Source organism: Pseudophryne corroboree, chromosome 11 (genome assembly GCF_028390025.1).
Source record: "Pseudophryne corroboree isolate aPseCor3 chromosome 11, aPseCor3.hap2, whole genome shotgun sequence".
NCBI classification, from domain to species: Eukaryota; Metazoa; Chordata; class Amphibia; order Anura; family Myobatrachidae; genus Pseudophryne; species Pseudophryne corroboree.
This window is the reverse complement of record NC_086454.1, coordinates 40,449,508-40,475,897: the sequence shown is the minus strand read 5'-3', so window position 1 is coordinate 40,475,897 and position 26,390 is coordinate 40,449,508. Positions and strand designations below refer to the sequence as shown.

At 46.5% G+C, this 26,390-nt stretch overlaps 1 protein-coding gene across 7 annotated transcripts in view; it reads left to right on the top strand.

The window, feature by feature from the left end:
* The window catches only part of STK33 (serine/threonine kinase 33), a 127,582-nt gene that overhangs the window by 50,431 nt on the left and 50,761 nt on the right, over nt 1-26,390 (top strand). For 4 of the 7 annotated variants that reach the window (XM_063944045.1, XM_063944039.1, XM_063944040.1 and 1 more), the window contains exon 2: nt 10,869-10,955. The exons of the other annotated variants lie outside the window; for them this stretch is intronic. The gene's annotated coding sequence lies outside the window, so the exon portion shown is untranslated. The remainder of the gene's footprint in view (nt 1-10,868; nt 10,956-26,390) is intronic. 7 annotated transcript variants of the gene reach the window in all.

Genomic DNA, 26,390 nt, shown 5'->3' with positions numbered 1-26,390 from the left:
TGCGCGTCTCTCGTTTCATGAACTGAATGACCTCACTTCTGGCTCAGACGCTACCACGAGGGTACTCGGTCGCAGCTTAGACGCTGCGGTTGTGTACACTAGAGTTCCCGCCCAGACCGAGTCGCAGGCCTTTGCGTCTGCATACATGTGGAAGCCGATCAGCGTCCGTGTCCGTCAGTGAGCGACTGTGTCCGTTATCAGTATCAAGTGCGGTAGTGTACATCAGTAGCGTCTGAATCCACTCAGCGTCTTACGAGCGCATTTGCTTGGATATGGAAGTGTGGGGAGTCTCCCTGTATCCCGCTCTCCGAAGGCAGGGTATACAGTACTAAAAATTCTCTCTACTTCTTAGTATGAATAGTTAATTTTTAGTACCTGTTGCATATGAGACCTGTATATTACTGTGTTTTCTGCATGCTATGTTGAAAAAAGAACCAGTTTAAACAGAAGTACAGTTGTCCTACTTATGTATAAGTTGTTATGGAGGTTGTATTCTCATATGGCAATGTCTAATGCTTTAACATGTGACTGACTGGTAGTATGTGTGCTGACTTTTCTGTGTAATGTCAGTCCTGTTCTGACCCTCAAATCAGGTGCACTGTGGTCAGATTGATTTCACCTCTATATACTGACATATAGGGTGATTTTCAGTCACAATTTGTGTAGTCAGTAACAGATTATTACCATGTCTGTGAGCGGCAAAAGTGACGAGGAGAATTTATCAAGCACTCCTACAGCCCTAACATGCTTATCTTGTAAGTCAGGGATAATTGATATGAATCAATTGGTCACTTATGAGGGTTTGTGTGCAAACTGTTTTGCTTTTCAGCGAAGTAAAAAACAGGAGTTGGTTCAACCACCAACAGAGCCACCATGGAATATGTTCGCAAAGACTCTATCTTCAATAGCGGACAGGTTAACTCCGGTAGCACCACCTCAAGGGTTAGGTTACACTATGAACCCATACATGCAGCTCCCTTCCTATGGTTTTGTTTCAGTAGCCTCTACAAGCAACCAAGGGACAGGTAAGACTAAGACAGATACGTCTGTGTGGCAGACTACACAAGATGATACATCGGATGATGATACAATAGATTTGAATACTCCATATGATGATCAGTCGCAGAGTTTTAGTTCAGAAGATGTAGCTGAACTTATTAATGCTGTGAAGGCTGTTCTCTCGTTGGAAGAGCCAGCCAAGACAATGTTAAAAGCTAAAGCACCTGTATTTAAACGAACAAAATCAGTGAAAGCTGAATTCTCAGCGTCAGATGAGCTGACGGAAATGATGGATGAGTCTTGGGCGGCGCCCAGTAAAAAATATAAGATTCCTAAAAGATGGGATTCTTATTATCCATTTCCAGCTGTGGATTTTTTGAAAAGAGAAGTTCCTCCAAAAGTAGATGCACATGTACTGCGACTCGTGCATAAATCTGCTTTACCATTGTCGTCTACCTCACTAAATGATGTCACAGACAGAAGGGTAGAGAGCCTTTTGAAAAATATATTTTCTCTAGTAGGAGCAGTGGTAAGACCTGCTATGGCTTCGGCCTGGGTAGTAAAGGCAATGGGCGAATGGATAGAGGAACTAGAGAATGACATCCCGTCTCCTACTAGGGAGCAAGTGGATCGTTTTTGCCGTTTAAGACAATCTGCCAGGTATTTGGAAGAAGCAGCAATTGATGTAGGTACAGTTGCTTCTAAAGCTTCAGCCTTGACAGTAGTCGCTCGCAGAGCAGTTTGGCTACGGACCTGGAAGGCAGATGCGGAATCCAAGAAAGAATTGGAAGCATTGCCTTTTGTCGGTAATATATTATTTGGAAAACCTTTATCGGATATCCTAGAATCAGAGGCTGAATCGAAGAAGGTCAGATTTCCGGCTACCTATAACCCTAAGTCCAAGGGTTTAAAATTTCGCACATTTCGTTGGCAAAGTAAAGCGAAAGCTAAAGAGGAGCCTAAGCAACCCCAGTTTAAATCCAGGGGTAGGAAGCAGTGGGCTAGCAAAAAGCCAGCTTCCAAGCCTGAACAGAAACCGTCAGCCTGAAGAGACGGGCCTCCGCCTGGAGGATTCCAGGGTTGGGGGCCGACTCCTTCATTTTGCACGCATATGGCAACAGTCAACAGCAGCTGCTTGGGTGCAGAAGGTAGTATCTCAGGGGTATGGGTTCCCATTCAGGAGGCAGCCTCCTCAAAGATTTTTTTGCACCAGCCCGTCTCGTATAGAGTCGAAGGCCAATGCCCTGCAAGAAGCAGTCCAAAAATTACTGCAGTCAGGTGTGATTGTCCCAGTACCTCCATCACAAAGGGGACAGTGGTTTTACTCCAATCTATTTCTAATCCAGAAACCAAATGGGTCATATCGACCAATTCTCAATCTGAAAATGTTGAACAGATACATATGGATCCCAAAGTTCCACATGGAGACGTTACGCTCCATAATGTTGACTATGGAACCGGGAGACTACATGGTATCTCTGGATGTACGGAATGCTTACCTACATGTGCCTATAGCACTGTCGCATCAGTGTTACCTCAGGTTTGCCATCCTCCAAGAACATTCAGTTCCAAGCTCTGCCCTACGGACTAGCTACAGCACCCAGGGTGTTTACCAAGATCATGGTTGTTATGGCAGCTTGTCTGCGCAAACAGGGGATAAGAATATTCCCATACCTGGACGACCTGTTAATCTTAGCACAGTCGCAAGATTTACTGTTGAGCCATCTTCAACAGACGATAGTTTTGTTTACAGAGACACGGGTGGCTCAGAAATTGGGAAAAGTCGTCCCTGAATCCGTCACAGCGAATGGTTCATTTGGGGGCCATATTGGATTCAGACCTACAGAAAGTTCTCCTACCAGGGAAAGATAGTCAAGGTGCAGGTCATGACTCAGGAAGCGTTGCACGCCCAGACAATGTCAGTCCATGCAGCAATGCGACTGTTGGGTCTGATGGTATCAACCTTCGACATGGTGGAATATGCATAATTCCATTCCGGACCATTGCAGCACCTTATTCTGACCAAATGGAACGGAAATCCTCAGACGATAAAAAAGCAGATGATAAAGTTTCCAGTAAACGTAAAAAGGTCTCTAGCGTGGTGGCTACAGACAGACCATTTAAACAAGGGGAGACCCTTTTGGATAAGAGTGGCAAGTCCTGACAACAGATGCCAGCCTGCATTGCTGGGGTGCGGTACTTGGAGGCCTATGGTTCCAGGGAAAATGGACCGCAAGGGAAAGTTGCCTGAAGATAAATCTGTTAGAAATAAGGGCCATTTACTTGGCTCTAATTCAGGCAAAGGACAGTCTGCAGGGAAGACCAATCCAGATTCGCTCAGACAATGCGACGGCAGTAGCATACCTCAATCATCAGGGAGGTACTCACAGCATGAGTCTGATGGAGGAAGTAACTCCCATTCTTAGATGGGCAGAACTCCATCTCCCAGCATTGTCAGCAGTATTTGTCCCGGGTGTACTAAACTGGGAAGCGGATTTTCTCAGTCGACACACCATTCAGGAAACCGAATGGGCACTACACCCAGAAGTGTTTCAGACACTGGTGAACAGATGGGGTCTACCAGAGATAGACCTTATGGCGTCTCGTCTAAACAACAAAGTTCCAAGGTACGGATCGAGAACAAGGGACCCAGGAGCGGTCCTTGTAGACGCACTGTCAGTAGAGTGGAGGTTTCAGCTGGCATATCTGTTCCCTCCAATATCTCTGTTACCCAGATTAAGTGAGATAGATAAAACAATCAAAAGGAGCAATGATTCTAATAGCTCCAGCTTGGCCAAGAAGGCATTGGTACACAGATCTGTTGAGAATGTCAGTGGAAGCACCGATACTGCTCCCTCAACGTCCAGATCTACTAATGCAGGGTCCTTGTCACAGTCATCTGGATCGCCTGTCTTTGATGGCGTGGCTGTTGAAACCTCTATTTTAGTAATCCAAGTAATCCAAACTATGCTTAGAGCAAGAAAGCCTTCTTCGGCCCGTGTGTATCATAGAATATGGCAAGCCTATATTCATTGGTGTACTGGAAAAAATTTCAATTCGAGATCTCTTAAAGTGTCCAGGATTTTGGATTTCCTTCAAGCAGGATTGGATAAAGGTTTGAAAGTTGCTTCCTTGAGGGTTCAAGTATCAGCGTTAACTGTATGGTTTCAGCGAAAGATTGCTGATTTACAGGATGTACGTACATTTTTTCAAGGAGTACTACATATTCAACCTCCATTTGTTCCTCCTGCAGCTCCCTGGGATTTGAATTTAGTTCTTAAATTTCTCCAGGGTCCGCTGTTTGAACCACTTAAGAGAGCAGATCTTAAGTGGTTAACGGCTAAAGTTCTTTTTTTACTGGCAATGGCGTCAGCCAGAAGAGTGTCAGATTTAGGAGCATTATCCTGTAAGTCTCCTTTCCTAAGTTTTTTTCCAGACAGAGCAGTTCTCAGAACGAGATCTAGTTATCTTCCAAAGGTGGTATCAAAGTTTCACCTGAATGAAGAGATTGTAGTCCCAGCTTTTCAGGTATCGGGACTTTCTGCGGGAGAAGCGTCGCTGGACGTAGTCCGAGCATTAAGAATCTACATAGATCGTACTAGTGCCATCAGAAAAACAGATTCTCTCTTCATCCTCTACGGTTTCCATAGAAGAGGATGGCCTGCTAGTAAACAGACGCTGGCGAGATGGCTCCGAATGGTAATATCAGAAGCTTATTCTCATGCAGATCCCCCTATTCCGGCTAATGTCTCTGCACACTCTACACGTAAGGTAGGTCCTTCTTGGGCAGCACAACAGGGTGCATCAGCAGAACAGATATGTAGGGCAGCCGCATGGTCTTCCATAAACAAATTCATTAGACATTATGCCTTGGATACTTTTGCCTCTCATGACGCAGACTTCGGGCGAAAGGTCCTCCTGTGCAATCTGGAGCGTCCCCACCACCAAAATGGCTTTGGGAATCCCAATGTTATCCTGTGGATAATCCTGTGGACCCAGCCAGAGAAATATACGTTATGGTAAGAAGTTACCGTTGATAACGTGATTTCTCTTATGTCCACAGGGATCCCACCCTGACGCATCTGATTTGAGGATCTAGACAATCACTAAAACCTGTTCCTTCTTGTATGGAAGGGTGTGCATGTGTGTTCTTATCGCCTAAACAGGTCTCTACCTGATGTTACTGCCTAAAATCGCTGTGAAAAGAACTTATTTGACTGAGTCAGTGGGCGGGACTATATGGTGAAGGCCCCAATGCATCCTGGGAGGCCAGAAAGCTCGTGACCGTGTTGGTGTCATTTTCGCTGTCGCTCGACAATATCCCAATGTTATTCTGTGGATACCTGTGGACATAAGAGAAATCACGTTATCAACGGTAAGTTCTTACCATAACGTATATTTCACGATCTTCGCTTGTAAACTGTGGATTTGTATAGAAGGACAAACTTTCACTTTTATATAGTAGATATATTATATGAATGATCCGGTCTTTAGGTTGACAGCAGTAAGTAGGTCGACCACTATTGGTCGACAGTAAGTAGGTTGTCAGGGACTCTAGGTCGACATGAGTTTTTCACTCTCCCCCCCCCCCCCCCCTTCTTTCCCCCCCCCCGTTAGGTCGACACTGATAGACACAAAAAGGTCGACAGTCCATAGGTTCCACGTTGGGGAAAAAGGTTGACAGGATCAAATGGTCAACATGATGTGATCGACACGCATGATTTTTCAACATTTTTAGGGTTAGGCACTGAAGGGACGGTTAAGGTTAGGCACCAGGTGGATGGTGAGGATTAGCCACCTGGGAGACTGTTAGGGTTAGACCAGAGGAGTGTAAGGTTAGGGTTAAGGTGGACAGTGAGGATTAGGCACCAGGGAGAAGGGTAGGGTTAGGATACAGGCGAGGACGGTTAGGATTAGACACCAGGTGGACAGTGAGGATTAGGCACCAGGGAGAAGGGTAGGGTTAGGATACAGGAGAGGATGGTTAGGATTAGACACTAGGTGCACAGTGAGGATTAGGCACCAGGGAGAAGGGTAGGGTTAGGATACAGGAGAGGACGGTTAGGATTAGACACCAGGTGGACAGTGAGGATTAGGCACCAGGGAGAAGGGTAGGGTTAGGATACAGACGAGGACGGTTAGGATTAGACACTAGGTGCACAGTGAGGATTAGGCACCAGGGAGAAGGGTAGGGTTAGGATACAGGAGAGGACGGTTAGGATTAGACACCAGGTGGACAGTGAGGATTAGGCACCAGGGAGAAGGGTAGGGTTAGGATACAGGAGAGGACAGTTAGGATTAGACACTAGGTGGACAGTGAGGATTAGGCACCAGGGAGAAGGGTAGGGTTAGGATACAGGAGAGGATGGCTAGGATTAGACACTAGGTGGACAGGGAGGATTAGGCACCAGGGAGAAGGGTAGGTTTAGGATACAGGAGAGGACGGTTAGGATTAGACACTAGGTGGACAGTGAGGATTAGGCACTAGGTGGACAGTGAGGAATTAGGCACCATGGAGAAAGGTAGGGTTAGGATTAGACACTAGGTGGACAGTGAGGATTAGGCACCAGGGAGAAGGGTAGGGTTAGGATACAGGAGAGGATGGTTAGGATTAGACACTAGGTGCACAGTGAGGATTAGGCACCAGGGAGAAGGGTAGGGTTAGGATACAGGAGAGGACGGTTAGGATTAGACACCAGGTGGACAGGGAGGATTAGGCACCAGGGAGAAGGGTAGGGTTAGGATACAGGAGAGGATGGCTAGGATTAGACACTAGGTGGACAGTGAGGATTAGGCACCAGGGAGAAGGGTAGGGTTAGCATACAGGAGGGGACGGTTAGGATTAGACACCAGGTGGACAGTGAGGATTAGGCACCAGGGAGAAAGGGTAGGGTTAGGTTACAGGAGAGGACGGTTAGGATTAGACACTAGGTGCACAGTGAGGATTAGGCACCAGGGAGAAGGGTAAAGTTAGGATACAGGAGAGGATGGTTAGGATTAGACACCAGGGAGAAGGGTAGGGTTAGGATACAGGAGAGGACGGTTAGGATTAGACACCAGGTGCACAGTGAGGATTAGGCACCAGGGAGAAGGGTAGGGTTAGGATACAGGAGAGGATGGCTAGGATTAGACACTAGGTGGACAGGGAGGATTAGGCACCAGGGAGAAGGGTAGGTTTAGGATACAGGAGAGGACGGTTAGGATTAGACACTAGGTGGACAGTGAGGATTAGGCACTAGGTGGACAGTGAGGAATTAGGCACCATGGAGAAAGGTAGGGTTAGGATTAGACACTAGGTGGACAGTGAGGATTAGGCACCAGGGAAAAGGGTAGGGTTAGGATTCAGGCGAGGACGGTTAGGATTAGACACTAGGTGGACAGTGAGGATTAGGCACCAGGGAGAAGGGTAGGGTTAGGATACAGGAGAGGACGGTTAGGATTAGACACTAGGTGGACAGTGAGGATTAGGCACCAGGGAGAAGGGTAGGGTTAGGATACAGGAGAGGACGGTTAGGATTAGACACCAGGTGGACAGTGAGGATTAGGCACCAGGGAGAAGGGTAGGGTTAGGATTAGACACCAGGTGGACAGTGAGGATTAGGCACCAGGGAGAAGGGTAGGGTTAGGATACAGGAGAGGACGGTTAGGATTAGACACCAGGTGGACAGTGAGGATTAGGCACCAGGGAGAAGGGTAGGGTTAGGTTACAGGAGAGGACGGTTAGGATTAGACACCAGGTGCACAGTGAGGATTAGGCACCAGGGAGAAGGGTAGGGTTAGGATACAGGAGAGGACGGTTAGGATTAGACACCAGGTGCACAGTGAGTATTAGGCACCAGGGAGAAGGGTAGGGTTAGGTTACAGGAGAGGACGGTTAGGATTAGACACCAGGTGGACAGTGAGGATTAGGCACCAGGGAGAAGGGTAGGGTTAGGATACAGGAGAGGACGGTTAGGATTAGACACCAGGTGGACAGTGAGGATTAGGCACCAGGGAGAAGGGTAGGGTTAGGATACAGGAGAGGACGGTTAGGATTAGACACTAGGTGCACAGTGAGGAATAGGCACCAGGGAGAAGGGTAGGGTTAGGATACAGGAGAGAATGGTTAGGATTAGACACTAGGTGCACAGTGAGGAATAGGCACCAGGGAGAAGGGTAGGGTTAGGATTAGACAGTGATGGATTAGCTACACAAATGGAAATATACAATAGATTTACAATCTATGATGCATGCACAGTCTGTATAACTATTGCACAGGGGATCAGTATGTAAACCCGGCGGTCTGGATCCCGGCCGTCAGTATACAGACAGCGGGATTCCTACCACGGGTAGCGCTAGCAAGCCCCTTGCGGGCTCGCTGCGGATTTATTCTCCCTCTATAGGTGTCGTGGACACCCATAATGGGAGGGAAGCCTGTGGCGCCGGGAGTTCGGCGTCTGCATTGACGTCTGGAAACATGACTAGCGATATGATGGCCTCTGGCATTGCACAGCTATACTTGTTTTTTTTTTTTTTTATTATAGGAAAGTGTCAGAATAAAATCATTGTGCAATTTGAACGTTTTGGGTTAGAATGTACTAATTAGCCTCACATAGTGGCTTCAGATATAACCTAATATAACCAGGAGAATGCCCCCTGTTCCTTCACAAAGACTCAACACACTGGGGCTTCATATCTCAGCTGTGATCACTGGGGTGACCGTGTCTAGGTCAACCACTATTGGTCGACAGTAACTAGGTCGACATGGTCTAGGTCGACAGGTCAAAAGGTCAACATGAAATGTTTTATCTTTTTTTTTTTTTGTGGCGTTTTCGCAGTACAGTGACCGGGAACCCCAATTAGTGCACCGCGTCCCCTCGCGTGGCTCGCTTCGTTACCGTTCCCAATCGTAGTCCACGTGGATCGTAAAGTATGAAAAAGTTCAAAAAAAGAAAAGAAATGTGAAAAACGCATGTGGATCTTTTGACCTATCGACCTAGAGCATGTCGACCTAGAGACCCTGTCCTAGCTACTGTCAACCAATAGTGGTCAACCGAGACACTGTCGACCTAGAGACCGGATACCGATCACTGCTAAGCTGACCTATCAGATTGTGGTAATTGAACCCTATGAAGAAATCGGCCACAGTACAAGCCAGCTGACATTCACTGTGTAAAGGCTCGTGTTTACATCATAGGGATCAGAGAACCCTAGTGAAGTGTCAGGTAAGTTGCATTCAGCGTGTGACTAGTGAGCCTTACGTGTATTTACCCTATGGTATGTTCTGCCTCAGTCATGCCACTGTTTTCTGACTTTAAAGGTGGCATTCTCATGATTAATGGTACAGGCCACAACACGGGTGTAGTATGGTATGCCGGCGGACGGGATCTCAGCGGCCAGCATACCGGCGCTGGGATCCCGACCGCCGGCATACCGACAGCTGGGCCAGCGCAAATGAGCCCCTTGTGGGCTCACTGCGCACGCCACGCTGCGGGCATCCGCGCCACACTATTTATTCTCCCTCCAGGGGGGTCGTGGACCCCCAAGAGGGAGAATAGTTGTCTGTATGGTAGGTGTCGGGGTATACTGAGCGCTGGGATCCCAACGGCCGGCATTCTGAATACCACCCCACAACACGGCTGCCTCCAGTGAGTTTCCGCTTTCTGACCTGCGCCCCCTTGTGGGCTGGCAGGGCACTGCTGCAGGCCAGGTTGTGTACATTAGTGGCGCATGCTTGCCTCTGGTGTATGTGTTGTATTTATACCACAGGATTCTTATACAGGGGAGGCCACCTTCTGCTTTGATTTACACTCTGTCTGGACACAGTGACCGGAGCAGATTTCTGTTTCAGTACAGCAATAAACACTTCACGCTTGCTTTACTTAATTGCTTATTTACTTAATTGCCATAAATCTTAGGATCCATTCTTTACCTACAGTTACCGCAGTGCGGACAGCAGGGGGCGCTGTGGATGATGCTGTGTTATCGCTTTCTGCAGTTTTCTGATTGGTTATGTACTTTTGTGTTGTGGATAATGTAACAAGGCTAATTTATACTTTTAAATGGATTTTATCTTCACAAAGGCAGTGTAAAGATGGCAACTTATTGCTTGTTTTTTAAGTTTACTTTAGTATTCAGGCATGTACCCAGTATGCGGACTCTCCAGCACTGTGGAATTAGTGGCGCTTTAGAATTATGCAGTGATGATGATGATACATCCAATTCCAAGAACATCAGATTGTGTGTTTGTTAGATACGAAGTGTTTGTTAGATACGATCCCATGTAGGCATCTAAATCGATATATAAAAGGGCTGTGAGTGGTGGAAACGTTTCCTCTGGCAGTATTGTGTATTGTCATATGACACGTCTAACAATGGTAATGAAGACGAGAGGGATGTTTCAACCTTGCGGAGAGAGAAAATCTAACCGCTATGTAACTGGCTGTGTTTAAAAAAAAAAAATGTTGCTTAGGGGACAATTCAATTGTTTCTGCTTGCCCCATCTCCCATCTAAAGTGACAGGAGATCGAGGGGCGCTATTCAAATGTTTTTCACGCCTGCTACGCCAAACAGCCATGTAAAGCAGCTAAACCCGTCTAAAGCCATTGCTAAACATGTCTGAATGGAGCAACAATTGAACTGCTCTGTCGGGTGCCATCTAGTGGCCGATGTGGGGGGAAAAACTATTTGAATTCCCCCCCCCCTTAGAAGCTGATGTTGGTATTTTTTTAACTTTCTCCAAGGTTCTGATTTGTCAAACTATGCCACTGGTTTAAATAGGGTCACACTAACCAGCCTGTTCCACATCTCACACAGGGCTTCCTGATTCGCTGCTGTCCTGTCAGGAATACACAGCTAAGAAGTTTGTTCTGTGTTCTGTTCCAATGCAGGGTTCGGCGCCCCCTAGCTGCTAGTGACGTGCACACTCCCTGCATCCCTTCACCAAGACGGAGAGAGGAGTGGGACACATTGAGCAGGTCTGACTTTTAATTATATATGCAATATAAAACCGGTGAAGAGAGGGATCAGCGACTGGTTGTGTCAAGTTTATAGCAAGAAAATATTAAGGTCATGGAAGATAGGTTAAAAAGTGGTTCAGATAGTCCAAGTGAAATTATAACATAGATATTTTATGTTTACAAAAAATAGATTTACATGTACATATTTAAAAAGATATTTATAACTATGTACATAAAAATGTACAATGTAAAAATTATAGACCATTTATAGAAAGTTATAAAAAAAAAAAAAATAGGAACAACATATAAAAGAATCTAGAGGTAGCTTATCTGTAATGTAGGAGGTCAGTAGGCAATTTTCAACGCGTTTCATCTATGCAGACTTCATCAAGGGGCCCTTGATGAAGTCTGCATAGACTAAACGCGTTGGTAATTATTTTACCCCTCCACTGTCCACTACCCTAACCTGCCTTGGGTGGCGGCTAAGGTTAAGATTCGGGGAATGGTGGCTAGGGCTACGACTCAGGGGGTGGCAGCTACCCCCATAGTGCCTAACTCTAACCCCCCCCCCCCCCTCCCCCTTGCCCCTAACAGTGACCCTTATACTTACCTTTGGGAAGTTGGCGGTCGGTGTACCGGTGTCGGGATTCCGGTATCAGTCATATGACCATCCGCATCCCGTGATTACTGCTCCACCCTATCATCTGATGATTATTATGCGGCAATGTGCCAGTGAATATTTAGCGACCGTCTCACAAGCTCTAAGTAGCGTAGAGAAATAGCGCCACGGCAATTGCTCAAGGGTTAGATCTTCTTACTATATCAGGGATTTATATCTTTGATTGGATGTTTGGCGGTCTGATCTGACGGTCTGGGGTTTAATATGTTTCCTCTGAATGGGAATGTGCCTAATTTTCAGTTATTATGTAGTGATATGAGGGGTCGTTCTCCTGCACCCAGCGTACACTGGAAGACGAGGAGGGTGCGTTCTGGAAAGGCTGCTTTGATAAATGAGAAGCGGGCACAGGATTTGTATTCATTGCAGGGTGTGTTTTGACTAAGGGGTCTATTTACTAAGCCGTAGATGGAGATAAAGTACCAGCCAATCAGCTTCTAACTGCCATGTCACAGGCTGGGTTTGAAAAATGACAGGAGCTGATTGGCTGGTACTTTAATTCCATCCACTTCATCTCCATCTGAGGTTTAGTAAATAGACCCCTAACTGTGGTATCAACACCTATTTAAGTCATCTTTATCTCCTGCTAATCATGTCTGCCCCATTTATCAGATCATCAGAATGTTCACAGCAGTACAGAGTATAGCCCCGTACACACGGGGGAGATGTGTGTTGAGCGATCTAGCACAAACCGCTCAGCGCACATCTCTCCCCCGCAACGTGTGCTGAGCGAGGGAGGTGGGGCAGGGGGTCCGCTCATTTCACCCAGCGGTGAAATGAGCGATAACTAGATTTGGCATGCATACATGCCAAATCTAGAGTCAGCGATAGCAACGCACGTAGAGATCCGTGCTTCATTTCTAAGCAATCTAGTCAGATCTCTCCGTGTGTACCCACCTTAAGTCAGGAGAAGAGAGCTGTTTTACTGAGGACAGGGTTGCTCGTGACAGGGGCAGTGACCTAATCTGAGGAGGAGAATGGAGGCAGCTGGAAGCCACAGACTGAGAGTTATATAGTGGGAGGAGCAGGGTCCCCAGCAGCACAGAGTATATCAGGAGATGAGTGATGTGTCAGTGAGGACAGGGCTGCATGTGACAGGGGCAGTGACATGATGTGAGGAGGGGAATGGAGGCAGCAGGAAGCCACAGACTGAGAGTTATATAGTGGGAGGAGCTGGGTCCCCAGCAGCACAGAGTATATCAGGAGATGAGTGATGTGTTAGTGAGGACAGGGCTGCATGTGACAGGGGCAGTGACATGATGTGAGGAGGGGAATGGAGCCAGCAGGAAGCCACAGACTGAGAGTTATATAGTGGGAGGAGCAGGATCCCCAGCAGCACAGAGTATACCTGGAGATGAATGATGTGTCAGTGAGGACAGGGCTGCATGTGACAGGGGCAGTGACCTAATCTGAGGAGGAGAATGGAGGCAGCGGGAAGCCACAGACTGAGAGTTACATTGCGGAAAGAGCAGGGTCCCCAGCAGCACAGAGTATATCAGGAGATGAGTGATGTGTCAGTGAGGACAGGGCTGCATGTGACAGGGGCAGTGACATGATGTGAGGAGGGGAATGGAGGCAGCAGGAAACCACAGACTGAGAGTTATATAGTGGAAGGAGCAGAGTCCCCAGCAGCACAGAGTATATCAGGACATGCATGATATGTCAGTGATGACAGGGCTGCATGTGACAGGGGCAGAGACATGATGTGAGGAGGGGAATGGAGTCAGCAGGAAGTCACAGACTGAGCGTTATATAGTGGGAGCTGCAGGGTCCCCAGCAGCACAGAGTATATCAGGAGATGAGTGATGTGTCAGTGAGGACAGGGCTGCATGTGACAGGGGCAGTGACATGATGTGAGGAGGGGAATGGAGGCAGCAGGAAGCCACAGACTGAGAGTTATATAGGGGAAGGAGCAGGGTCCCCCAGCAGCACAGAGTATATCAGGAGATGAGTGATGTGTCAGTGAGGACAGGGCTGCATGTGACAGGGGCAGTGACATGATGTGAGGAGGGGAATGGAGGCAGCAGGAAGCCACAGACTGAGAGTTATATAGGGGAAGGAGCAGGGTCACCCTGTAGCAGAGTAGTGATGTCATGCTCATATCACATTGATACAAGAAGATTGTCAGGTCATATGCAGCTGTATATTAATCAAGCTCTCATACACAATTGGCTCCATAATATAAAGTCACTTGTATGTCAGTTTAAGTGGTTTATTAAGTGTACCTGATATGATTCGTTAGAGAATGAACGATTTCTTAAGATACTGTTTAGCTGCTTCGACAAATATTAAATCAGATTGAACACACCCAATGTTTTGTCTGATATTCTCTCATTGACGTCAGCAGAGGAAATAGCTGTGTAATAGTGTAACAAGGTTCTATATTGATGATAGCAACGCAAATACAGAGAGAAACTGCTACTGCGGGTGCCATGCACACCATCTGTCCTTCACAACATTTGCTGGGGAGTATAATACAGTATGTGTGCTTTCCGGGATTGGGGGGAGATGACTTGCGGAAATAGAATTGGGTGGTCTGAGATGGGGGGGCTGCACAGCGAGTGAGACCGACCCTAAGTAAAATTGTATCCAATGATGCTAAAGTCCTCTGTAGGTAAAGTAAACTGATTGCCACAGGAGCGAGTGACTAAGGGCTCCATGTACTAAACCTTGGGGAGAGATAAAGTAAGAGTTAATCATCTCCTAACTGTCATGTTACAGACGGTTCGCAAAATGACAGTTAGGAGCTGGTTGGTTGGTACTTTATCTTGCATGACAGTCCCGTTTTTTGGGGCTGTCCCACCCACGGGCCGCAGTGTCCTGTGGGGAGTGGGGGGAGGGCTTGGAAGCCTCCCTATTACTAGCAGCTCTGCGGTGAATAAACGCAGCGCCAATTCATGGATGACAGAGGGGCTGGGGGCATGCCAGCAGCGCATAGAGTGCTGTGGATGCCCCCACAGTGACTGACAACGGGTGTGTGGCTCGCGATCGCAGCCATGCCCCTTTTTGCATAGACCACTCCCCCTTTTCAGGAGCGCGCGCCTTCGACGTGCGAGATGTTCCTCTAACATGTTGAATGATGTATACCTGTAAGTCAATAATTTACAAACACAAATATTTTTTTCCTGTTACTCGCTTCCTTTTAGAAATGGCGGCCACCTGTAACTCATAAAACAAAATTATCTGGCGCTGATAGTTTCGTAAATAGATTTTAAAACTGACACCTGTGGCTCTAGCTGCCGCTACAAGGGAGACCACTCAGCTCCCGAAAGATTAACAAGGTAAAAGAAACAAAAATGAAGGGTGCTCAAGATAGTTTTTTTTTTTTTTTTTTTTTTAAATAAAGAATATCAGTTTTTAATCTTACACCAACCAGCATATAACCCATGTTGGTGTAAAAGGGCCGAGTTGGAATAATCCGGGTCGAGTGACCCGGTATTCCAACTAGGGGAGCTTGCAGGGTTGAACACGGGTTCAACCCGGCAAGCTGTGCTGTGTAAACGGAAGCCAGGTCGATGCGACGCGGCTCCCGTTCAGTGTATGGAAGGGCGGTGCTGGGAGATCATGTGATCTCCCAGTGCCGCGTCACTGGTAACTTCACATACCCGGCAATATGCCAGGGTTGCCTGCAGAAGGAAAGGGGTCTGACGCGGGTCGCAGCACCTGTGTCAGTCTCCCGGCTGCGACCCGCGTTTTAGGTGTAAAAGTGGTATAAAATCTATTTTAAATAATTACAATTTGGTACCGACTGGTTGACACAATAAAAGAAAATTATAAAAGCAATACTGCAAAGCACAAACTGGTTATTTACACTTGGGGCCTAATTCAGACCTGATCGCAGCAGCAAATTTGTTAGCAGTTGGGCAAAACCGTGCGCACTGCAGGGGGGAGTGGCAGATATAACATGTGCAGAGAGAGTTAGATTTGGGAGGGTTATTTTGTTTCTGTGCAGGGTAAATACTGGCTGCTTTATTTTCTTTTTCATCCACTAGGGGTCACTGGAGTACTCTTGGGGATATGGACGGCTTCCACAGGAAGTAGGCACTGAATAAATTAATTTTGGAACTATACCTCCCCTCCATATCCCTGAGTACCTCAGTGTTTTTTCTGTGCTCGACACAGTTAGTAGGCTTGTGGCTTTGCTGCCACAGAGGTCCACATTTCATTGGATTTTTTTCTAAGTTTTTCTTTTTTCAACGATTTACCACATCCCTTCCCCCCTTCCAATAGGCGTGGGTCCGGGATAAGTGAAGGCTGCTTTAGCAGCTGTGGGTGTCGGACCTCTCTAAAAAGAGCTCCCTCACTACCACCTGCAGGACTAAAACCTGCAGTAAAGGCTGGACGGAACTTACAGAGAAGCCCCGTCATAGCCCTCACCACAGGGTCCAGGTATGTTGAACGGGGCGGTCAGCTCACGCTGCCGCCCCACTGTGATACTGTCTGTGTGTGTGTGTGTGGCCCAGGCCCTCGATGCCGCTTCGGGCTCCCTCTCCACCATAGCCCGGCTCCGTGTAGAGAGAACGGTATACGGAGCATGGGGGGACACACAAATGAGAGTCAAAAGGCAGGTTTCTTAGCCTAGTGAGTAACTTTGCTGCCACAGTGATGTTCCCTGCACACAGAAATGTCAGGGTCACTGGATAAAATCTCATGATTCAACTCTTATTGATAAGGGAATACAGCAGCGCTGCATATGTATTACAAAAGGCTATGAAGTCTTTGTTAAAACAAGATTAACCATGTTTCCTGTTGTATTTCCAGAATTTCCTGTGTTACATCTCTCCTCCATTGAAGGCGCAGGGGTGTTAAGGGGAATTTGGGAGCAGGCATATGGCTGGCGTGCACTGCACTTGGCCAGATATATATTTATAGAGACACCTTAGTGCTATTTACTGAGTCGTGCAAGTTGTCTGTCTTTGTTTTTGTTTTGAGTATTGTCCGTCTGCATGAGTAAGACACCAGCAATTACTAATAAGCAGTTTCCCTGCCATGTCTAAAACATGGATATACATAATTATTTATATCATAACTGTTTATAATGATATTATCCTAAAGACTGCAAATCTGAATCATGGTTGTGGCAGCCAAATACTGGCTTTGTTCATTTGTTGTAAAGTAAGATATGTTATAACAATTGGTCATCACATGGTGCTTATAAAACAGTATCAGTGGAGCCATGTGAGTTCACTCACCTGCAGCAGCTTTGGCTTAATTCACTTGGCCACACCACACTGGATACGCCCAATCTCATCTGATTTTGGAAGCTAAGCAGTGCTGGGCCTGATTAGCCACCTGGGAGTACAAGGTGCTGTAGGTATTTTTAATCTACAGCCACACCACACTGGATACGCCCAAACTCATCTGAGCTTGGAAGCTAAGCAGGGTTGCATACTGTTTTGCCATCTGGGGGAAACTGGTGATCCAACTAGATTGCATACTAATACATGCTGGTTTAAACTGTTAAAAATAGCTCAGTTTGGCCTTACACTATCAATATAAACCTACCATAGGTTTTACAGTCAGGATAGCTTTCCAGAGCGCGCTCCCGGCGCCGGCCACTAGAAGGGCCCATTAACTAAGCTGTGGTCAAGCAGCAGTCATCTCAGGTTTTAAGCCTGTGCGAGGTCACATTTAGTTTCAGACTTATAAAAATGTGTTATACCTGTGTATCAGGGAGACTCTGTAGCCTACTGGTTAGCCTTCCCGCCAACAGTGTAGATGCTGCTTGCAGGGTCATTGGTTCGAATCCTGGGTTCAACTACTGTCTATACACCAGATAGTGTTAACAGTCTCAGTACATAATTGGCCATGGGTTTCCTCAGTGAGTACATTGGAAATGCTTCCATATGGCTTAGCATACATGTGTTTGTGGATGATGGTTGTATCCTCAATTGGATGTTGCACTGTGTTTGATATTATTATAAAAAAAATGTATGTGTGTGTATATATGTGTGTGTGTGTGTGTGTGTGTATATATATATATATATATATATATATATATATATATATATATATACTGACATTAAAAGTCTATTTTGCAGTAAGCAAGAATAATTGGTCAGCACTCAGTGCTTATTAACACTATCTGTTGAGCACTGCAAAACATGGCCACACCGCAGCAGCTTTGCTTATTGTTTTTACAGGTGGCTCTGTAGCCAAGTGGTTAGGCTTTCCAGCCACAGTGAACATTGTGTTTGCATGGACACTGGTTCAGATCCTGGTTTAACAGGTGTTTAAAAAAAAAAAAAAAAAAAAAAAAAAAAAATCCATGGTAGGACAATTTTTTCTTTTAATGTTACTTCCTGGTTCTTTCTCGGAAGTTGCTGCCCTACAACACTTAGACTCTGGAGGAGCGGGGTGTTGTTAGGAGTTTAATTTATTAATTGTTTTTGTACAGCATGACTCTACAGGAAGATTCACTATTGCTGGTAACCACATGCACGGTAATGCAGGTTTATACACACGTTACTTCCGTGGTGTACTTACTGGTTGGAGTACATGATCTCTTGCACTTACATGTGCAGCAGAGTACTGCAATGGAAGCATGCTGGGCCCATAACCCAGAGGTAGGCAGATTGAAACTATCCTCTGCTATATGCATTTATGCATAATCAAACAAGCAGCTTCGCTGCAAAGTCGGTCACACAGTGTGTCGGACAAATACGAATCTGGGCCAGTGGCGCAATGTATAACGCATCTGACTATGCATAACAAGATTGTAGGTTCGTCTCCTACCTGGCTCGTTTAAGTTGCCGTGATCGTATAGTGGTTAGTACTCTGCGTAAAGACTGCACAGACAGTTTCAGTTACATTGTTGCGGTCGATTTGCCGCCAGCCCTCATAGCACCAGGCCAGTACGTCAGGTTCTCAGCGAAGGCTGAACAATTTCCAATCAGAGACAATTGCATTTATTGGGTGTTTTACTACATATCGGAGTATACCCTACACAGCAGTAGGGCTGTTGCTTCGCCCTGCTTTGGTAAGGGTTTGAGGTAACAAGGCTGTAGTGGCAGGGCATTCCAGTTCAGGTTTGCCCTAAATAAAGACCACCTTACACTTCTTGCTGCCTACAGCTTCTTTGGACGTTGGCAGTTGGTTCTTGCGTTTTCAGCTTCGCTAGTAGCGCATAACGTCCACTTTGGCTACGTTCCTAACAGGCGGAGTCGGATTCCAAACGAGATAGATCGCAGACCAAGTGGGGAGGAAAATCTGATTTCCTACCATTGTCTACGCGAATTCCTGAATGATTCCGTCTCAAAGACTTCAATTCCTAGGTATGATTCTCAATACGGTAAATCAAAGAATTTACATACCCGAACAGAAAGTACAGGTCATTCGTCATCTGGTACAATTAGTGCTCAAGCCACGCACAGTCTCGGTTCACTTGTGCATTCGCCTATTAGACAATGGTGGCGGCTTTCGAAGCGCTTCAGTTCGGAGGACTTCACTCACGTCCTTTTCAATTGGATGTGTTCGCACAGTGGTCGGGCTCGCATCTGCAGATTTACTGCAGAAGTGAGGTTGTCTCCAAGGGCCAGAGAGTCTCTACTCTGGTGGCTCAAAGTACAGAATCTAACCGCAGGAAACGGTTCGGTGCCTGGAATTGGATAATTCTCACGGCGGATGCAAGTCTCAGAGGTTGGGGAGCTGTAGTTCAAAATTATCAGCTCCAGGGTCTCTGGGCGGATCACGAAAGATTGCTGTCTATAAATGTCCTGGAACTCCGGGCAATTTACAATGCGCTACTATAAGCAGTGCACAGGCTGCAGGCTCAGGCTGTTCAGGTGCAGTCAGACAATGCGACAGCAGTCGCATACATCAACAAACAAGGAGGAACGAAAAACCGTATGGCAATGGCAGATGTGTCCACGTGCATCTTTGCTGTGTCCCGTCATGTATGGCACGGTTTTGCATGCTATATACTCAGAGATTTAGTCATGTCTTGTGGTTTTTTTTCTTAATTTGCTGCCTTAATATGTTACTTTATACATATTCTTTTATGGCAAACAAAAATTTTAAAATTCATCCACTCACTTCTCATGAAAAACAGTTTAGCTGTGTTTTGCATGTTGTGCCAAATTTGTAAAAAAAAAAAAAAAAAAAAAGCAAAGATGTAAGCAGTCACATCTGTAGCTTGAATCCTCTATTGGGCCGAGTATCACCAAATGATATTGTCGGCAGTAGTCATTCCGGGAGTGGACAACTGGGAGGCGGATTATCTCAGCCGTCTGAATTTTCATCCAGGAGAATGGGCATTAAATCCAGAAGTATTTCACATGCTGGTCCAGAAGTGGAGTTACCCGCAGGTGGACCTGATGGCATCTCGCCACAATCATCAAACGCCCTAGGTCGTGTCCAGAACGAGAGATCCAAAGGCAGTGGCGGTGGATGCTCTCACAATCGCGTGGCCATACAGCCTCGCGTATCTATTTCCACCGTTTCCGCTGCTCCCTCTGTGGCTAAAACGGATCAAAGGAGAGTCCGTCACAGTTATACTAGTGGCGCCTCTTTGGCCTCGGAGAGCTTGGTTCTCGGATCTCCGCGGTCTACTCGCAGTCGGTCTTTGGCCGCTCCCACTACGTTCTGACCTGTTACAGCAGGGTCCGTTCCTTTTACCCGATTTAGCGCGGCCGCGTTTGACGGGGTGGCTGTTGAGACAGCCCTCTTAAGAAGAGAGGGCATTCCAGAATCGGGTATTCCAACCATGTTACGAGCTAGGAAGCCGGTTACGGCAGCTCATTATTACAGAATTTGGCGTGCCTAGGTTAGATAGAGGTCTGAGTTTATCCACACTAAAAGTGCGGATATCGGCGTTGTCCATTTATTTTCATAGTAGATTGGCCCTATTGCCGTCGGTTTACACCTTTTATGCAGGGTGTCCTCAGAGTTCAGCCTCCATTCACTCTACCTACTGCGCCATAAGACTTGAATCTGGTTTTTAGATTTGTTAGTCTTTTTATTATGAACCCTTACAACAAGTGGATATAAAATTTCTCACTTGGGAAAATAATGTTTCTTTTAGCCTTAGCGTCAACAAGGCGTGTTTCAGATTGGGTGCTTTGTCGTGCAAACCACCGTATTTAGTGTTTCATGATGACAGAGCGGAATTCCGAGCGAATTCTGCTTTTCTACCAAAGGTTGTGTCATCTTTTCACATCAATCAACCAATAGTAGTTCCTATGTTAACAGGAGACTCTGGTAGGTTGGATGTGGTACGCGCATTACGCATTTATGTATCCCGAACGTCGACCGTTCGTAAGACGGATACGTTGTTTGCTCTCTATGATGCTGCCAAGATGGGTTGGCCAGCTTCTAGGCAAACCTTATCCAGTTGGATTAAAGTGACCATACGTCAGACTTACCTTCATGCTAGGTTACAGCCGCCTGCATCGATAACCGCTCATTCCACACGTGCTGTGGGAACATCATGGTCAGCGAGTCGTGGAGCTTCTACGACACAGCTTTGCCGGGCGGCTACATGGTCTTCGGTGCACACGTTTGTGCGCCTCTACAAGTTTGATACGTTTGCGGCATCAGCATCTAGCTTTGGCCGCCTAGTGTTACAGGTGCCAAACAGCTCTCCCGCCCGCGGGGGAAACTTTGGTACGTCCCAAGAGTACTCCAGTGACCCCTAGTGGATGAAAAAGAAAATAGGATTTTGGTACTTACCAGATAAATCCTTTTCTTTGAATCCATAGGGGGCACTGGACGCCCACCCAGAGCAGTTTACCTGGTTTGGGGTAGGTTCAGTAGATCTTATGGTAACACACTTTCACCGACTGGTTCAGATTAACAAGTTATGGTGTCAACTGTTTAGTTCTCAGTAATGTTGGGTCAACTTTATTGTTGTCCGTTATGTTATATGTAATGCTCCATTGTCAACCTCTCTATCGCTCCTGTTCGGCTCAGTAAAAAACACTGAGGTACTCAGGGATATGGAGGGGAGGTATAGTTCCAAAATTAATTTATTCAGTGCCTACTTCCTGTGGAAGCCGTCCATATCCCCAAGAGTACTCCAGTGCCCCCTATGGATTCAAAGAAAAGGATTTATCTGGTAAGTACCAAAATCCTATTTTTACACTGCAATTTAGATTTCAGTTTGAACACACCCCACCCAGATCTCAAGCCCCATACACACTAGACAAGATATTGAAAGATCTCGCTCGGAATGGCTGATCTGAGCAAGATCTTTCACAATCTCGTCCAGTGTGTACACTAAATGACGTTAACGATGCGCGCTCCCGCACATCATTAACAACCTCATCCGAACATGTACGGACGAGGGAGGTCCTCGTCAATGACAGCCATGCTGCAGATGCCCGTCGTTACCCCCCTTCCCCCCCTGGACGCCGCTGCCTGTCCCGGCCGCATCGGCAAGTGTGTATGCATCGGTGGGGATCGGGTAGTGTGTGGGGCCCTTAACTCTCTCTGCACATGTTAAATCTACCTCACCTGCAGTGCACATGGTTTTACCCATTAGATGACAAATTTGCTGCTGCGATAAGATCTGAATTAGGTCCTTGGTTAGAAAATAGTTCTAGGAATTAATGGCCAATTGTCAGCATTCTGTGCACTAGAAGCAGTTTAGTCAGTTAGTATTGTTACAGGCTTATGAGTATTTTAAGCAGGTACTTGCGTCTCCTGTGTATGTATTACTCCCAAACAATTTTTGAAGCTTTCAGGTCTGGGTCTGGGACTCCAGGTTGACAACAAAAAGGTCGACACACCTTAGGTGGATGCCAATTGGTCGACATGGACAAAAGGTTGACATGGACAAAAGGTCAGGAAAAGGTCGACATGGAAAAAGGTTGACATGAGATTTTTTTTTTTGGTGTTTTCTTCGTAGAGTGACCGGGAACCCCAATTAGTGCACCGCGTCCCCTTGCATGGCTCGCTTCGCTCGCCACAGATTACCGTTCCAATCGTAGTCCACGTGGATCGTTAAGTATGAAAAGGTTAAAAAAAGAAAAAAATTGTGAAAAACTCATGTCGACCCTTTGTCCATGTCGACCTAAGGTGTGTCGACCTTTTTGTTGTCGACCTGGAGTCCGGATACCTTCAGGTCTAGCAATAGATAGAAACAGTTCATATTCTCCTCCTGTGTGTGGTATTCCTGTTTAAACTGTGCATAGTATATGCTGATTAGTGGTAAGTTCCTGGTGATATTTCAGGTTTTTATAATACCGTGCTGTGGCCAGGTTCTTCCCGACAGCTGGTGCTTTAAACCTTTTTCTTGCAGCTTTTTCCAGAGTGTACACGTCCCTTCTGAGGAAGCTGCTGAACCTGTTGAGAGGCGGGGAAACGCTTTTAGGAAACCTGTGTACCATACCAGCCGCTTACAGACCGTGGCAATTGTTATTCTGCACAGGGGACGTGGACACACATTATATTAAAAACTGATAATCTGTAAATCATGACAGACAATGATTTTCATGTTTGCAGGCATTTACACAATGCAAATACCTCTGGGCCGGGAGGCGGTAGAACCTGATCAGCCGTTCTTCTCGGCAAAGTCTGGGCTACATTGTGGTCACACGTTACCTTATCCTAGTTTTTAATGACTGAAAATGATTGAAATTCTGAGACTGAAAATTATTATTATTTTTTTCAAAATTATACCTATTTGAGGCCTATATATATCTGGCACCATCAGAAAGTGTTCTTTTTTGGCACATGGCTACGTCTGCATGTTACTGAGCTACATGGAACATTTCAGATTTGAGAACTAGTTATGCACCAAACCCCTTGGTAACGCACTATTGGACCAGCTATGTGTAACCAAATGACTGTGCCATTTAGCATTGTATAGTAATATTAAGTATCCCTTGAATGCATAACAGAGGGACTGTAGTAGATATCTCCAATACCTGCTGCGATCCCTCCATTCCCTCAGACAGCCGCATCCCCTGTAGATTTCCATGGGGGATGTGTTGCTGCCAGATCTACCAAAATCAGGAATACGTAGCATTCCAAAGGTTGCCCCCTGCTGCTACCACTACCGCTACCAGTGTACAGTAGTCCATTGTAGCCTGTGAGTTACAGATCACAGCTGTAGTTCTGGAGCGTTCCCCTGGAACCCTTCACTGGAAATGGCCGCTGTGCATGTGCCTATAGCATACACCCAATACTAACTTTTTTTATTCCTTTTCCCCGCATGCAATTTCTACTCAAAACGTCTCGACAGTGTCTACAGTCCCCTCCTGCATATCTTCCCGTATATCAGGTTTTAAAAATGGTTTTACGTAAAGACACACCCCTCCGCTCCTCTTATTTAGTCTGTCTCTCCCAAACAGCGTATAACCCTCTAGATGGACTGTCCAATCATGAGATTGAGTGGGGTGGCGGATGTGCTGGGATGTGGGCTGCCTACTAAAATCGGAAAGGTTAGGAGGTCTGGAATTACTCGTCTGAATAATGGGGGTAATTCAGACTTGATCGTAGCAGCAAATTTGTTAGCAGTTGAGCAAAACCATGTGCACTGCAAGGGAGGGAGGGGGGGGGGCAGATATAACGTCCAGAGAGAGTTACATTTGGGTGGGGTGTGTTGAAACTGAAATCTAAATTGCAGTGTAAAAATAAAGCAGCCAGTATTTACCCTGCACAGAAACAAAATAACCCACCCAAATCTAACTCTCTGCACATGTTACATCTGCCTCCCCTGCAGTGCACATGGGTGGTCATTCCGAGTTGTTCGCTAGCTGTTTTCGTTCGCAGCGCAGCGATTAGGCAAAAAAGCGGAACTTCTGCGCATGCGCGACGTACTTTCACAGCAGCCGTAATAGTTTCACACAAGGTCTAGTAAAGCTTTTCTGTCGCACTGCTGGCCGCTGAGTGATTGACAAGAAAGGGGCGTTTCAGGGAGGTAACTGACTGTTTTCAGGGAGTGTGCTGAAAAACGCAGGCGTGGCTGGCCGAACGCAGGGCGTGTTCATGACGTCAAAACAGGAACTGAATGGTCTGAAGTGATCGCAAGCGCTGAGTAGGTCTGGAGCTACTCTGAAACTGCTCGAAAATATTTTTGTAGCCACTCTGCGATCCTTTCGTTCGCACTTCTGCTAAGCTAAAATACACTCCCAGGAGGCGGCGGCAGCATAGCGTTTGCACGGCTGCTAAAATTAGCTAGCGAGCAAACAAGTCGGAATGAGGGCCATGGTTTTACCCAAAGCTAACAAATTTGTTGCTACGATCAGGTCTGAATTACCCCCTATGTGCAGTGTTCATGTGTAACTAGTTGTCGTCTCACCCAGTTCTCCCCTGCACAGTCAGGCATATTATTAGGGAACAGAGTTTATCTACCTGAGCAGGCAGAGTGTGACTGATGGCTTTGTGGTGTTGCTGTGCAGATCCAGTATGCGCTGTGTGGATTGGTTGATTGAAATACAGGGGCGGACCCAGCGATACAACAAGGTCTTGACTTTTAGATCTTTATCTGATCCCATTAAGACATTGCCCAATAAGATGTATCTGCTGTGTTTAGTGGAGTAAGGAAAGAGATCCTTTTGAATCATACATTGATTTTATGCCTCTCTTAAAAAGCAATGATAAAGCCAAATACATGATGTTTTGCCAGGTGGATTTTGTTCTCAGGGTTTCGGTGAATGTTGGGGCTTTTGTGTGTGTGTTGTACCGCACTAATGCTGGGATATGGAGGAACAATCCAGTCTCGTTTTGTGGTCTTGTTTCTAGGATTATAGAAACAAAGTAAGGTCGTGCTGCGTGTGTTTAGCTGTGCGTCCGTGTGTGTAGTGTGTAAGCGTGTTTGTGCAGCTTAGTCATGTGTCTGACTGCTTGCACCATCTCTCCGCTCCTTCTGTTCTAAGGGATTTCCTTTTGTCAGGAATTGTGAAAACAAAAGAAAAACAATAATATACATGTTATTGATCTAATAATGAATGGGCTTTATGTAATACAGGATTGCTGCTCCTAGCTCTTTGTAAAATCAGAATCCGCTTTATTGGCCAGGTATACTTGTGTATGCTAGGAATTTGTCTTCGGTTTGCTATACAACAGCCAAGTAGGTAACAGATAAGCAGGTGGGGGGGTTTGGGCACAAGTAAAGTCAGACAGATAGGTATACCGTAGGGACACAAGTGAGTTACATGTACGTCTAGTCAGTCAATGTTCAGGAGTTCAGCAGGCGGACCGCTTTGGGAAATAAACTTTTGAGGCTTCTGGTGGATCTGGCAGGGACGGCCCTGTAACTCCTGCCTGAAGGAAGCAACTTAAACATGCTGTGGCCGGGGTGTAGCTGGTCCTTTGCTATCTTTGTTGCCCGCTTTTTAGCTCTGGACAGGTACAGGTTCTGGACTGAGGGAAGGTCGGCCCGATCTTGTCTGCGGTTCTGACCACCTTTTGGGGACCTCTAGGCTAACTAATTTGGGTTGGAGGATGCTGGGGACGATTGTATTGAAGGCCGAACTGAAATCTACAAACAGGACCCTCGCGTAGGTACCGGGAATGTCTAGGTGCTGTAGAATGTAGTGCAGGCCCAAGTTGACTGCATCCTCGACACGCTAATTTGATCGATAGGTGAACTGTAGGGTGTCCAGTTAGGGACCAGTCACAGTTTTCAGGTGATTCAAAACCAGACGCTCGAACATTTTCATGACCACAGACGTCGGTGCTATCGGCCAGTAGTCGTTCAGGCTCGTGATAGAGGGTTTCTTGGGGACCGGGACGAAAGAGGACCTTTTGAGGCAGGAAGGGACTTTCTGTAGCTCCAGCGATTTGTTGAAGATCTTGGTGAATATGGGGGCGAGCTGACCCGCACATGTTCT